General features: G+C 39.6%; 1 protein-coding gene across 1 annotated transcript in view; it reads left to right on the forward strand.

Annotated features, from left to right (window-relative positions):
* The window catches only part of LOC136868568 (CCA tRNA nucleotidyltransferase 1, mitochondrial), a 131,826-nt gene that overhangs the window by 96,632 nt on the left and 20,005 nt on the right, over positions 1-15,189 (forward strand). The gene's annotated exons all lie outside the window — the stretch shown is intronic.

Below are 15,189 nucleotides of genomic sequence, written 5' to 3' on the forward strand. Positions count from 1 at the left end.
AATAAATAATTGTTTGAAAATATTGTGTTATTTTCCCAATTCGTATACCCTAACCATCACAAATTAATGAAAATATCATTAAAGTAGGAACATTTTTTTTCTGGGCGCTAATGGGTTAATGGTGACAGAAATTCTTTCAACACCACGAGGCTACTTACGTAGTATGAGACATTTCAACGAGATTTTAGGGAAACATTTTCTCATTATTTGGGTTGAATAGTCAATAAATGTTAAATGGTGAAACGTCGCAATTCTTTTAATGTCTACTTAGGATAAGAACTAGATGTAAGACTATGATAACTTTTTTTTTTAACTTGCGATATCTTTGGCGACACATATGAACTAGTGGCAATACTATATTAACGTCGTTTATCTGCGATTAATTTGGCGACATGCATGTATGGTATCCGACTGATAGCGTGTAGGAGACGTCCTTCTACGTAGGTTGAGATTTACCATAGTTCACCGGCGTACTTTCTCAAGCGGAACTCATAGACCAGAAACATTAATCAGTGAGAATCATTTATATTAAGAGCTAGTCTGGATCTCATGTGTCCTCACCTGGACGCGGGAATGGTGCAACGTTATATAGAAGCAGTACCATTATGCGAGAAACACCACGAGTCTGGACATTGCTGGTGATAAGTGTCATCATGTGCATTCTTCTGGTCAGTTACAATGTTTTCGGAATGGGTCTGCATTACCTATGAGTAGTACCACTATAAGGAACACCATGGGTCTACGTTGCCTATGGTTGGCACCACTTTGTCAGAAAAACCACAGGTTTGACTGGTGCCTGTGATAAGTACCACTGTGATGAAAACCATGGATCTGCCTTCCCTGAGAGTAATACCATTATGTGAGAACACCAGGGGTTTGTATTGCTGGTGGGCATTACCATAATGTGTGATACATTTTGGGTTTACATTGCCTATGATTAGAAGCATTATGTAAGCAACACCATGAGTATACATGGCCTGTGATTAGTTCCACTAAGTGAGAAACTCTATGGGAATACCAGCGCCCTTGATTAGTCCCACTATGGGAGAAACACCATGGTTCTGTATTGCTTGTGTAACTACGGTTAGGTTGAATGGAGAATCCCACCTTCCAATACTTATTTATTTTTTATTGCTAGTCTATTTGTGTAACATAATCCAGCTTAATATCTAATTACAATATTAAAAAGTACATGTTTCATTTCTAATGTGGAACATCTTCAGCTAAAAAAGATACAAAAATTGGCATGAACAAAATGAAAAACACTGATGATGATGATGATGATGATGATGATGATATAAAATGTTCCTTCATGTTGGGTTAAACCCTCAACAAGTCAATGTTCGAGTTTGAGATAAAATCTTTTTTAGCTGAAGATGTTCCACATTAGGAATGAAACTTGTACTTTTTAATATTATAATTAGATTTTAAGCTGTATTATGTTAAATAAATACATAGCCTAGCAATAAAAAAATAAGTATTGGAAGGTGGGATTCTCCATTCAACCTAACCGTAGTTGAGTTGATGCCAATACTGGACAAAAAATGAGATTTATAAGTAGTACCTTTATGTGCAAACCACCATATTTTTGTGTTACCTGTGAGTGATGCCATTGTGTGTGATATACCATGAGTCTACATTACCTGTGATTAGTACCACTTGCGAGAAACACCATGAATCTGTCACCTGTGATTAGTACCACTATAGGAGGAACACCATTGTTCTGCTTTATCAGTGATTAGTACCATTATGAGGGACCGGTGACCTGGATTTTGGACCCCTTTACATAAGTATCATTGTAGTACTTATGGCATTGTGAATAGGATCTGCTGATTGTTTTTCTCACGATCATTTTTTCATTGTCATTCATTTTAGACTCTAATCAGCGTATACACTTCGAAGTTTTAATTTTCATTTCATTCACCTCGTACCATTAAGGGCCGATGTCCTAGCTCTTAGGCCCCTTTAAACAACAAACATCATTATCATCATCATCACCAAGAATACAACCAAGAATGCCCAATCATCTTGACTCTTCAAACCAAATCTCAAGCAGATGTGTTGTTTTCTTTGCACATTATTACTGTGGTGTACCAACAACCGAAGAAAATGACAATCAAACAACTGAAGCCACAATACCGCAGCCCAAGTCTTTGATTGCTAGCCCAACTACCAAAGAGACAAGAGGCCATCCCATTGCAAAATCACGCCAACTACTTACGGTAGGCCTCGATAAAAACACAGACACAGGATTGGGAAGCAATGGAATCTGGGCAGAACCACAGGTCGAAAGGAACTTCAATAGAGGGTGGATCCAAGGGAATAGGATAGAGCAATTCATGTGAAATACCTAAAACACTAAATCATTTAAACCACATGAACATTTAATAAATAAGAATTTTTGTTTAAAAGGAGAGTAGCACCAATAAATAATCCATATAACTTTAAAAGAAACAACAACATTTGACTAAATAAATTAAGTAAGAATAGGGAAAAATTATTTCATTCACTTGGAACCATATTAAATCACAAGGTGTAATACCTTTAGAAAAAAAAAAAAAATATCTTACAGATGAACTGCAGTTCATTTTTCTTTAAAGGAAACCTTTAAATTAATGGTCATATGATCATTTGGTTGAGAGCTCTCAATGAACCTTTTAAAAGAACAGGGTACCCCTTTTAGTAGATTGTTTCTACAACAATGTTGAAAAGCTTGAAAATATCAGCACCATTTAAAATTCACACAAGAAATAAAATTAAGAATTTAAACCAGAAGGGAAGAAACACCTCCCAATCAACATTTCCAAAATACCACAAGTGTAATAGGCAAACTAAGAACTAGAAAATATTCACAAGTCGGACCAGTCAAACCACGACATATTCACAACAAAAATAGTTAATTTCACCAAATTCCATCACACATTAGACGGTAGAAACATCGTAGCGATCACATTTCTTAAATCACATTGCCAATGTTATTCAATGAGGTGCAATAAACCCCAATCATCATCAATCAGGTCTTGCTTGACCACTATCCCACACGAGCGTCTGCTGCACAACGCTACTCGTAACGGTCATGTTCCTTATCAAATTATGTCATATCTAATCAATACCCACTATCTTGACGTAACAATGACATAACCATTGTAAGATGGAGCAACACAACAATAGCAAGTATTAAATCTGTAACGTAAAAGCAGTTTAAGCTTCAAAAGGATAATAGCACCTTCAATATAGTATAGAAAATAAATGAGTTCCAAGAAAGCCAATTTATAATAATAATAATAATAATAATAATAATAATAATAATAATAATAATAATAACCAGAGAAAATTAAGTAGAACACATCTGAGATCGACAAATTTAAATATTAACAATGATAATACTATGCTACTAGGCCCTTGGCAGAGCCTAGAATAGTCTTTAAATATAACACTGAAAGAACACTTAATTATGGGGACCACAGCTGTTTTATTTTTAAGGCCGTCGAAGTACATACCGGATATCACCTTGAAATTTAGAGGGAAACACTTTTAAACAGCTTCAAATATTATTTCTGACAATGAAGAGCAGATTTCAGGCATTTTCACACAATATCACAGGAAATATCCACGCAACGCTCTTGTGCTACATAGCAATGTATTTCAGTCCGACATGTTGACATTCTGGTAACTCCTGATATTAACACAGTTATGGTAGACGTGCTATCTTTCACACAAAATATGTTTTCAAAACTTACCGATGAAGAGGTCCATTAATAATCCTTACAGATCCCCTATTATTAAATAGTAGCATATGACACACAGTTAGTATTTAAACAAAATTAAATAACATTGCACCAATCACCCACTTGAAGAGTAAATAGAACCAAACAAATGAACCCATCATACAGCAGGCACAATGTAAGTAAGAGGCTCCACAGCCACTTCAGTCCCATAACTAGGGTGGACGATAATCATTTCCCCTAGCCATAATGGCTAGACGGAGTGTCACTGCAAACATAGCCATCTTGGAGATGATTAAAAGCCAACTCCCTGCAGGAAAATTGGAATTAATGGTCTGGCCGCCTCAATCACCCGATCTGTCACCTATTGAACTTTTGTGGGAAGAACTTGACAGGAAAGTGAAAGAAAAGGCACCAGACAGTGTGGATGGGTTGTGGCAATGTCTGTTAGAAACCTGCGGATGTATAAATACCGAGACGTTGGAAAAATTAACAGCTAGAATGCCACGCATCTGTAAAGCAGTAATCAAAGCAAAGGGTGGACACATTGATGAACAGGCAGTGTGATTGCTTAAGATGTTGTGATTGTGTTCGTAGCTCCCTGTGAATGATCAGTGTAGAGGAAAATCTAGTGAAATGTGTAATAAAACTAGTTAGTTCTAAAACATACATATTTCCATGTTGATTTTCAACAGATAGCCCCCTATCTTTCATGGTAAGTGAAAATTCATGGGTGAGTCTAAACTTTCTGCTACTAGTGTACATCTCATCGTTGGATCCGTAATGAGCAACATATACCTTTCTAAATTTATTTTTTTTTTTTTTTTTTTTTTTGAGAGTCTAACTTTTCAATACAAAATAATTTTTATTGATTTACACAAAAAGCTTTATGTCGTAACGGGACATGTTTCGCCCACATTTTTGGGCATCATCAGCTGTTATTCCTGCCCTCAATGATCAAAATAGCCAGGATCCTGGGTATTTGTTTCCTGAATAAAATACTTAAAATTGTCAAGCTAACTTGGATAATATTTGATAAAATATGTTTTCGTATAAATATATGATCTGTGGAGACATCCGGCTGTTTTGAATTATTTTGACTTGTGAAATATGCTATATATTAAAAATATTAATATTACATACAATTATTCTGTTTTAAAAAGCGAGTCTACACTTGTTGAACATTAGATAAAAACTAAATTGTTATGCTTTATGTCTTTTTGGGTAACATTAGTTTGAATTGTTCAGCCTTTAATATCCAATGAGCGTGTTCTCGTGGTTAATTGGGTTGTATGATCTTGAATATCCAATTTGCATGCTCTCATTGGAATGTTCTCGAGCTTGAGTGTCACCTTGGGACTTAACTTTTGTTGGCGTATTTGTAGGATATTATATGATCCATTGGAATGTTACTCATGCCTGTCATTATCGAGTTTTGAAGCGGGGACTTCTCAATGTCATTATGACAAAATGTTGTAGTCCTGTTGCTTCAATTTAATGGTTGATATTAGTTGATTGAGAGTCTGTAACAAGAAAAAAATCTGTGTCTTAGTTGTGGAGTGTCTGTGAATTGAAGTATAAAATGCAAGAAAGAGTCTGGATGATGAGCATACTCCAGATACTAAGAATTTAGAGCCTAATTTATTTTGCAAATTTTACACACAGTTCATCCCAGATTTTGTGTGTCAGACACTAGCTGTGACATAGCTGAGACGGTTGAGGTGCTGGCCTTCTGACCCCAACTTGGCAGGTTCAATCCTGGCTCAGTCCAGTGATATTTGAAGGTGCTCAAATACGTTGGCCTCGTGTCGGTAGATGTACTGGCACGTAAAAGAACTCTTTCGGGAATAAATTCTGGCACCTTGGCGCCTCCGTAAACCATAAAAGAGTAGTTAGTGGGACGTAAAGCAAATATTATTATTATTATTATTATTATTATTATTATTATTATTATTATTATTATTATTATTATTATTATTATTATTATTATTATTAATGTTGAGAAATGGTTGACTATCTAACTGCTTCCTGACCTGCCTAAAGAAAGCACGCTGGTAATTGAAAATGCCCCTTATCTCAGTGTTCATGAAAATAAACCACCAACTAAATATGATGTAAATCAAGCAATGATGGAATGGCTTAAAAGAGAAAGGTTTCCTCTTTTCTGGGAAAGCATGAAGAAGTTTGAGCTCTTTGAACTTACACAGAAGTTAAAAAAGCTACAGAAAGTATTTCGTTTAGATGAAATGTTTACCTTTTGAACTTGGTAACCCTTAGCGTATGCTGCCTGCTCCACTACTAATTCATTTCTGCACTATAAACAGCTGTAGACCGAGCTCGATAGCTGCAGTCGCTTAAGTGCGGCCAGTATCCAGTATTCGGGAGATAGTAGGTTCGAACCCCACTGTCGGCAGCCCTGAAAATGGTTTTCCGTGGTTTCCCATTTTCACACCAGGCAAATGCTGGGGCTGTACCTTAATTAAGGCCACGGCCGCTTCCTTCCCACTCCTAGCCCTTTCCTGTCCCATCGTCGCCGTAAGACCTATCTGTGTCTGTGCGACGTAAAACAACTAGCAAAAAAAAAAAAAAAAAAAGCTGTAGGAAGTGAACACTGCAAAACAATCTAACACAAATATAATTATGTTACATGAAATATATTTACAGTTACAGATTGTCTTGTTGAATAAAAACACAGGTTAATCAGGATCACCATCTCTCCACTCGTGTCATGAATTTGGAAGAGCATTACCACCTATAGTTTCAGTGTCACTATCACTGTCCATTAACTGTTCTAAAATATCCACTTTTGTGAGCAAAGATGAAGCAAAAGCCTTGTTAACATTCAATCTACACCGAGTGGCAAAAAGTCACAGGAAGGGGTGTCCCATTAGAAAATGTGCCATGTATGACCCCTGAGCATTGCGGGTAGCTGTGACGTAGATGAGCAGTCTGTCACAGGCTCCAGTGTCATGAAGATGGCAACACGTCACGAGTTAACCGACTTTGAACGTGGTATGATCATCGGCGTATGGGTCATTGCATTACGGAAATTACACGTGAATTCGGGTTCCCGAGGTCAACGGTGTCGAGGGTTGATCTTCAATATCGCAGATAGATTGTTACCACCCGTGTAAACCGCCGCTCGGGAAGACCGCAGGTGTTTAATGAACGGACATCACATTGCCTCCACAGAACCATACTGGGCGCTCGACGGGCTACTGTGAGTCAGATCATTGCCCAGTTGAATGTTGGGAGTCAGAAACCCATTTCTACCAGGACTGTAAGGAGGCAGCTGCACCGCATAGGCTTCACCAGCCGACGACCAACTCGTGTCCCTTTGCTGACACCTCGACACAGAGGTCAACAATATGCATGGGCCCGTGAACATTGCCAACGGACCCTGGATCAGTGGCGGCATGTGGTATGTTCTGATGAATCCCAGTTCCAGTTGTATCGAGCTGATGGGTGTGTGAGTGTGACGTATTCCCCATGAAGCTATGGTTTCTATGTGTCAACAAGGTTGTGTCTAGGTGGGAGGTGGATCAGTTCTGATGTGGACGGCATTCTCATGATCACAATTAGGCCCCATTGTCCAGCTGCAGAGAGTGCTAACAGGTGCACGTTATGTGGACATTCTTTCAGATCATCTGCCATGTTTCAACGGGACAATGCGCCATGTCACCACTCTGTGGTGGCACGCAGGTGGTTCGAGGAGCACTCCAGTGAAGTTACGACCATGGATTGTCCCTCCAGATCCCCCAATTTTAATCCATTCGAGCATTTATGGGATGCTGCTGATGCTGGTGTACGCTCCATGAACCCCGCACCAACAACACAAGACCAATTGTGGGTAGCAGTGCAAGATGTGTGGGTCCAGATCCCTCCAGAACAATTCCAACACCTTGTATAGATCGATGCCTCGCCGTATTGTTGCTTTTTTTAGGGCTCACGGAGGAGCAACTCGTTACAAACATCACATTCAGTGTCTTCCCATGATGTTTGGCCACTCAGTTTATATCATCAGTAAACTTTCATAAACTTTTGAGAATAACAGAGGTTACAAAGTAATTACAATTCCAGCAGACTAAAGTAAATAGGAAAAGGTGTTCTCTTGGAGACCGTTAGATAGCTCTCCAACACAGCACAGTCGTCATGTCGAGTAGGACCTTACATCGGAGCTTAATGTTGAGCCCCACTCGACATAGGAGTGCAAAAGGTTAAAGCTTCACAGGCACACTGTTGTATGGCTGCCTCTGTACATGTGTGAATTTAATGCCATCGAGCTGGCTTGGGATTGAATCGCGCGATTTGTCCAGGAGCACAATGACGGGAGACTTCACACTGACAAAACCGAAGGAAGTGATCTTGGAAGCTATTGCGTCTGTTACTCCAACTGATTGGGAAAGATTCGAAAGGCATGTCATCAAATTAGAAAACTAGTTCTGGGAGAAGGATGATCTGTTAGAAGACATAATGGACGACATTCTTGAAAATAGTTCTGTTTTTTTTTTGGATGAGATTTATGTATATCGTTCTTGCTTACCCTCTTACTCCCATTGAATGAGATGAGATTTATACGAGCTGATTTTTATACCCGGATACCCTTTCTACCGGCAACCTTTGACGAGATTTTGTAGTTAATAAAAGATGTTAACCTGTATGTGTTACTTGTATATGTTACTTCAATTTATACATGACTTGAGTGAAAGTTTTTATTTTAGGGAGTGTTCATAATTTCATGAAATATATATTTAGCCAGGTCTTGAAGGTACTTTTTTCCTTTCTTTGTTTGTATTTTTGTCCTTATAAATCATGTTGCATGATCGTAATTATACTTTTTTTGCTTTACGTCGCACCGACACCGTCTTATGGCGACGATGGGATAGGAAAGGACTAGGAGTGGGAAGAAAGTGGCTGTGGCCTTAATTAAGGTACAGCCCCAGCATGTACCTGGTATGAAATGGGAAACAACGGAAAATCATCTTCTGGGCTGCCGACAGTGGGGTTCGAACCCACTATCTCCTGAATGCAAGTTCACAGCTGCGCGCCTCTAACCCCACGGCAATTATACTTTAACACATTTATTGCATTGCAGAAATAGATGCGCAGGTTAGTTCCCTAATAAAGCCTGTTCACATCACAAAATATGCGACACTGCTGTAAATTTGAGTTCTTTATTAGTGAAAATAAATAAAGTTTGTGTTCAGTTAAATTTCTCAACAGAAACACTGTTGTTAGCTAACATAGTAAGATATTTTATGTCATTGATCATTTCAATTTACTTAACTTCAGTGCTAGCGTTAGCTGTCATGTGCTTCGGATGTTTTGAGACTATGTTTTCAGGAAGAGAGATATCGCTGGGTTGTTGCCAGACAGGTAATCGCCACATGCCTGGTGGGCACATTCCTTAGCCTGGCAAATGTATCAGCTACGGACAGTACCAGGAAAGTAATTGGACTCTCTGCATGATGTGGCATACTAAGTGTATGTGGTCAGCCTTCCTCATAAATAGAGGACGGATTCTTTTGCACTAAAATTACAGAATATTCATGTGTCTTTGCACTAAAAAACAGGATATATGCATAGTTGCATACTCTGCAAAATACTTGTTTTCCTGTATGTATAAAGTTGGTTCTCCAGATATCCACTGCTGAAGTTGAATACTTGTATCTACTTTTTCTTTTGGCATGATTTTTAATGGTTACTGGTCTTCATACAACAAAGAAATGAAAGTATAGGTTATAAATCCAACATAGTGGTGGCTCCGACGAGCTCGCAATGCACTGAATAGGCTTGCCAACATCGGCGCATTATCCACAGATGCTAACACGAAAGATGAACAGCTAAGATGAAATGACTGAGCTCAATAGCTGCAGTCACTTAATTGCGGCCAGTATCCAGTATTCAGGAGATAGTGGGTTCGAACTCCACTATCGACAACCCTGAAGATGGTCTTCCGTGGTTTCCCATTTTCACACTAGGCAAATGCTGGGGCTGTACCTTAATAGGGAACATGCATGATCCGGGGTTTTAATTAAAAATATGCTAATCTGATTCAAAATTGCATGCAGAATTCAAAAATGTGATCAGAATGTACAAATAATAACTCCAAACATGATAAAAATCTACGAAAATGTCACGTCACGCAAGTACGCGATCTCATTGGCCTGACGTCATCGTACAGGTTGACTGAATTAGCAGACGAAATAACACACAGTGTGCTGTGAGAAGCAGGATACACTTCGCGTATTTCTACTTTACGTTAGTGTCTAGTATGGTTAAATTCGAGGTCTATACATTGGATAATAATCTGAGTGGTTTATTTTAGACGTAAAATGAATCCTGCGCAGACAGTGAGGCAGAAAACTTAAAAATGGTGTAGAGTTCCGATGTGCAATAGCATACCAAACAAATTGTTTATAAACGTTCCAAAGACGCTAAAACTAGGGAGAAATGGATTTTGGCGAGCTGGAGAAATGCTGGTGATATATCGGAAAAGTCTACAGTTTATTTTTTTGAAGATTTTAACGTAAGATGAATTTGTTTGAATTTTCAAATCACTTTTCCATGTCAGCTGTTCTAGTGGTAATACTTTAAATTTTAATGTATGATGCTTTATTTAAATGCTTCAATTACATCTTGGAATATGAAAGTAATAAACAGTGCATTAAATAATGCTGATTATTAAAGTATTCTCCAAACCTAACCTATGTTTTGGGTGATCCATGTCAAGATAATAAATCAAAGGGGTTATGAACCATTTTGACAGCTCTAATTCTACCAATATATCTTGGCATGGAACAGTTGTATGTATGTTTAGTCCTCAGCCCGCAGGCTGGTTGGATCCTCAACAGCTCTGCCATCAGCTGTCATAGATGGCCTAGGCATCACTGAAGAGGCATACTAGGGAAATGAGGAGTGAGGTAGTTTCCCGTTGCTTTCCTCACCGGGCCAGAAGTTGCTATTACATATCAGTCTGCCAAGCCCACTGAAATGCATGCACCAACCGACCCTATGAGCAATATTTTCACACCATTCATAGCAGGGACTGGCTGCAGAAGGAATGGCATTACTAGCATCACTCATACCTCAGTCACTTTCATTTTGTCAAAGCCAAGGATAAAGCTGAGACAGATCAATGAAAGTAACAAGATTGCTCTAGCCCATACCAGAAGACATAGTGCACTGTAAACACTAGGTCCCGCCAGCAAAGGCATATGGAACAGTTATGTATGTCTTTATTGAAGAGCTTAATTGGTAAAGAAATTTAGGCTATATCTAAATACTCTATAATGTAACAAAGAATAGCGTGTACATCATGAAAGGAAACAACGTGAATTTAACAAATGTATAACTCTACACAAAACCAATGCTTGTCTGTTGGGGTCTTATAAGTTAATAATGCTCAATTATAATAATTATCATAATATTAATGAAATAAATAACATAATTGCACACAGGTGAAAATAGTGATGTAGGTGTTTAAAATATTATCCAACTTAGCCTAAGTTTTAGGTTATACAAGCCAAGTCAATAAACCGAAGGGTAAAAATACCGCGCGAGTTGCCCGTGCGGTTAGGAGCGCGCAGCTGTGAGCTCGATGCTGAGGCTGTACCTAAGGCCACGGCCGCTTTGTTCCCATTCCTAGGCCTTTCCTGTCCCATCGTCGCCATAAGACCTATATGTGACGGTGTGACGTAAAGCAAAAGAATAAAAGTCACAGCGCCCAAAGACATTCCTGTATTGAGCGACTAAAATGTCACCAGGACACTTTTCTTTCCTGATATGCTCAGCTTGTTAAAAGCCAAATGTAATTAATGTTATTGGCTTCACGCCCCGCTAACTACTTCTACGATTTTCGGAGACGCCGATGTGCAGTAATTTAGTCCTGCTGGAGTTATTTTACGTGCCAGTAAATCTACCGACACGAGGCTGACGTATTTGAGCACCTTCAACTACCACCGGACTGAACCAGGATCGAACCTGCCAAGTTGGGGTCAGAAGGCCAGCACCTCAACAGTCTGAACCACTCAGCCCGACTTGTGAAAACTAGATTAAGTCATATTTATCTTTATCATGTTTAACTTTTTCCCTCCACAAAGATATTTAATTCTCTTTCATGGGCCCCGGAAGTGGGTAGGCCAGTTGTCCCAACCGTAAATATATATTTTTTTGGGAATGATAGATGATCTTTCTTTCTTTCCTTCTTTCTTTCTTTCTTAATCAGTTTATCCTTCAGGGTTGGTTTTCTCTCGGACTCAGCGAGGGATTTCACCTCTACCACTTCAAGGGCAGTGTCCTGGAACGTGAGACTTTGAGTATGGTGATGAAACTGGTGAGGAGGGCCATTACCTCACCCAGGCGGCCTCACCTGTTATGCTCAACAGGGGCCTTGTTGGAGGATGGGAGGATCGGAAGGGATAGACAAGGAAGAGGGAAGGAAACGGCCATGGCCTTAGGTGCCTGGAGGAGAAGTAGGAAAATACGAAAAACCACTTCGAGGATGGCTGAGGTGGGATTCGAAACCCTTCTACTCAGTTGACCTCCCGAGGCTGAGTAGACCCCGTTCCAGCCCTCGTATTATTTGTTCTCAACTTTCATGGCAGAACCGGGAATCGAAACCGGGCCTCCGGGAGTGACATACATTAACCACTACACCACAGAAGCGGACTAGTACTATAATGCTACCTATATGTTTATGTTAGTGCTGAAATCCGATTTCTTACTTTACTAATGCTGAAAGCCCGAAAATGTAATGTTATTCTTTAATAGGGGAGTCAGTCTAGAAGGAAATGTTGAAAGTGATGTGATATCTATCCAGGTTCGTTGTTATCCTAATACTATGGGTTACAGTACATTGCACGTATATAAAAGACACCACTTACAAACTTGCTTGTTATCCGCGAATTTCTGCGGCCACAAAAGTCACTATTTTTCAAGAATGATGACATTTACACATGATAGATTGTCTGACTGTGCTGGTTTGAACCTTTCTTCCGTCATTTCTAAGTTATTCGCGATCATCAATAATAAACAATCGGCTTTTAGCAACGGCTGATGCACAACGGCTGGTAGAGCTCCATGCGGTACTGGATCGTGACGTCACAGCGCGCCGCTTACGTCAGAGGCCGTTTCACTCGCCTTGCGGAGAGGCACTATTAAATATTTTTTTAATGGTAGAAAACAAGGCAACATACCACAATGTAATACGTTTACGTACTATTTCATTGGTGTACTTTTCAAAAAAAATATTTTTGAAAATGATGCATGTTCCCAATTAAGGCCACGGCCACTTCCTTCCCACTCCTAGCCCTTTCCTGTCCCGTCATCACCATAAGGCCTATCTGCGTCGGTGCGACGTAAAGCAACTTGTAAAAAAAATTGTAGGTTAGAGCTACAAACTATTGGTCTGGATTCGTTAGGTCCTAATAGTGACAAGACCATAGGAACAAAGAAAATGGTAGTATTATCTAGTTTCAGGCTGTCTCTGTTTTAATTCTTCTAAATAAGTAAAAATACTTTTTTTGGGTAAGGCAGGTTGGTCACTGCCAAACATCGAGGAAGGATCTCTCCTCTCTGCTACTTCAGATATAGTAAAACGTTATTTTTCTCCGATTCCAACATCCGAACCGCATACCAAAATGCCACCGGAAAACTTATTGTCAGGCTCTTGTTAATGTTGTTAATGTTGTTGACTGTCGACAACAATGCTTCCAGCGGCGAATGGAATTTTAACATATCATTTCTTTGTATTGTTGTATCAATTTTAATATCAATATTTAAGTTGTTTTATACAAATAATAATAAAAACTGCAATTATGCATTTATATGCCCTATAAAACTTATCCATTTGATTTCAAATGGTATTTATCACCCTTATTTCTTATGGGCATATTATATCATAAAACATGCAAATATGCCAAAATCCACCCTCTACTCCAGGGCCTCTCAGGGTGCATGCGCGTGGTGCATGCACTGTGCACGGTGCAAAAGACGACTTGGCTTGATTGACCAAAGTGCAGACCCCCACTCCTCGATTTAGAGCAATAGCGCTAACTCTCTCTCTTTCCTCACGCCTCTCTCGCTCGCTCCGCCTGTCTCCCTCTCCCCCACTTGCGCCGTAGCGCTCCAAATCCGGGCTGAGTAGAGCCGAGCATAGCCGAGTAGCCCAGAGACGAAGCGTTGATCCGAGCCATACCGAGCGGCACCGATGCACAGTGCACGGAGCTCTTGCGCCTCGCTCTGCACGCGTGAGATTTTGGGCGTTTGAGAGGCCCTGCTCTACTCATAAATGATGAAATGGAAATGAAATGACGTATGGCTCTTAGTGCCGGGAGCGTCTGAGGACAAATTCGGCTCGCCAGGTGCGGGTCTTTTGATTTGAAGCCAGTAGGTGACCTGCGCATCGTGATGACACATACACCTAGCCCCCATGCCAGCAAAATTAACCATTGATGGTTAAAATTCTCCAACCCTGCTGGAAATTGAACCCCGGACCCCGGTGACCAAAGGCCAGCACACTAACCCTTTAGCCACGGAGCCGAACCTCGTAAATGATGAAACAGGTCAATACAGAGTCTAACGAAAAATGCATTCAAGAATTTCATTTTTTTTAAAAATGTATTTCACAATACAGTATTTCAAAATTGAAAAAGTGGCTTAGGTAACTCTAAATGGCACTGTTACAAGGGCCAATTACCCAGGAGATTTTTCTCCTTGCTATCATAAACAAACAACGAACTAACTTCATGCCTTCTACGGCTTTGATGGACTTTGGCCTACAAAGCAACCCCTGCTCATCTTGACGTTCTGCAGTACACAAGGTGATGGTGATCAAAGCAATGAATCCTCTCAGCCATTATTCTTGGCTTTCAAAACCGGGGCCACACTCTCACCATCAGATAGCTCCTCAATGGTTCTTCTGTAGGCTAGGTGGAACTCGAACCAGCCCTCAGATCCTGGTAAAATTCCTTGACCTGGCCAGGAATCTAACCCAAGTAAGAGGCAGGCTCGCTACCCCTAGACTGCAGAGCTGGCTTTCTGCTATCACAGGTTGTAAAGTATCTCTAAGTTGTAAAAATTGTTGCTGAAAGAATATAAAGTTACCATATCTAGTACATAATCGGTGTTTTGGAAGCACTGCTTCATGATCAGTAGAGTGAATATATTGAGACTAGGCTTTTTACACATTTCAAATATAACAAAATGAAAATTCTAATTAATTCTCTAACAAACAGTTGCATTAAAGAATGTTAATGTAACTTCATTTTCTTATTTTTAAATTGAAACAGTGGCTTAGGTGACATGAAACAAACATTAAAACTTGGTGATCGAGGATGGATTTATATGTCATCACTCCAGTTTCATAGATTCTTAATTATGTGGGCATATAACATTTAGATCACGTTGCCAGGTTTGAAGGGAAATGAGGAAACATTGCTAGCTGTGATGAATGGTAATGTTA

This window comes from Anabrus simplex, chromosome 1 (assembly GCF_040414725.1).
Source record: "Anabrus simplex isolate iqAnaSimp1 chromosome 1, ASM4041472v1, whole genome shotgun sequence".
In the NCBI taxonomy this organism is placed as follows: Eukaryota; Metazoa; Arthropoda; class Insecta; order Orthoptera; family Tettigoniidae; genus Anabrus; species Anabrus simplex.